Source organism: Engraulis encrasicolus, chromosome 10, assembly GCF_034702125.1.
Source record: "Engraulis encrasicolus isolate BLACKSEA-1 chromosome 10, IST_EnEncr_1.0, whole genome shotgun sequence".
In the NCBI taxonomy this organism is placed as follows: Eukaryota; Metazoa; Chordata; class Actinopteri; order Clupeiformes; family Engraulidae; genus Engraulis; species Engraulis encrasicolus.
Genome location: NC_085866.1, coordinates 20,891,972 through 20,893,086, shown reverse-complemented (window position 1 = coordinate 20,893,086; position 1,115 = coordinate 20,891,972).

The following is a 1,115-nucleotide window of genomic DNA, read 5'->3' as shown; positions in this document are numbered from 1 at the left end:
ATTAAAATTGTGCAATAAGATGTTCACCAAATTATATTACTCGGATAATCGCACGAAAGTATGGTTTAAAAAGTCATATTGTGCTTGCATTATGTGTCAAAATGACCCTTTAATATGAGCCCCTATATTAAAACACAAGCCTGCACCTTGGAGCAAAGAGTTTGTGATTGGTTGCCGTTTCATGTGACCAGATCCTTGTTGTCTAATTGGTCTATATCTGGGTTTGTGTGCGCAGGTTGAATGGATGCTACGTTAGGTTGTCCCTAACTAAATCTTTTCCCTCGTAAAGCTGTTTAGATTATTAAATCATAGTGTAATTTTAATGGTTTTGCATAGGCCTACTTCAATATTATTTGACATAGCCTATGAGAAACGAATTTTTTGTGCGTAATGGTGTGCGGGTAAAACGGAACATGACCAAACTCTCACTCAAGTAAAATAAATAAATAAATAAATAAATAAGAACAGAAACATTTTTAAAAATCGTTATCATTTGGTCCCTTGCAAGCCCATAGTTTGTGGCTTCATATCCTCGTGTGAATGAATAGCATACCCTGTGTCATCTGCTTTTGGTCTCACAGGGATTATCAGATGTGCAATTTCAACTCTAAAACAGAGAACGCACTCTGCCTAATCCTGCTCAGGCTTACATCATCATGCAATAATTACATTTTTAAAAATCATCTCAATAAATCTCAGTAAATGTGACTGCTGCTCTGACAATAACAAAAACAAAACATGCTTGATAGCCAGTGCCATTTTAACCTGGGTCTGTCTTGTTTCCATAAGCCCTTCACAAATAATATCAAAGATATTTTTCTTAAAGGTCGTTGGCTTAATTCCCAGTTTCATATGCAAAGGTCATACAAGGAAATTGAAATGTCTCTCTATCCCATGCAAATACATGCACATACACATACACAAATTTGCATGGGATAAAGAGAAACACCATTTCAATTTCGGTTCCGTAACCATAATGACAAATGTATACTTTTTTACATTATAGTGACACCACACCACAGCTTTAGGCCTACCAAACATTGTCTACTAACACCTTGTGAACACGAGGTCTGGAACATCAAGTCCGTCATTCAGCCTGAACTCATTTCTGAACT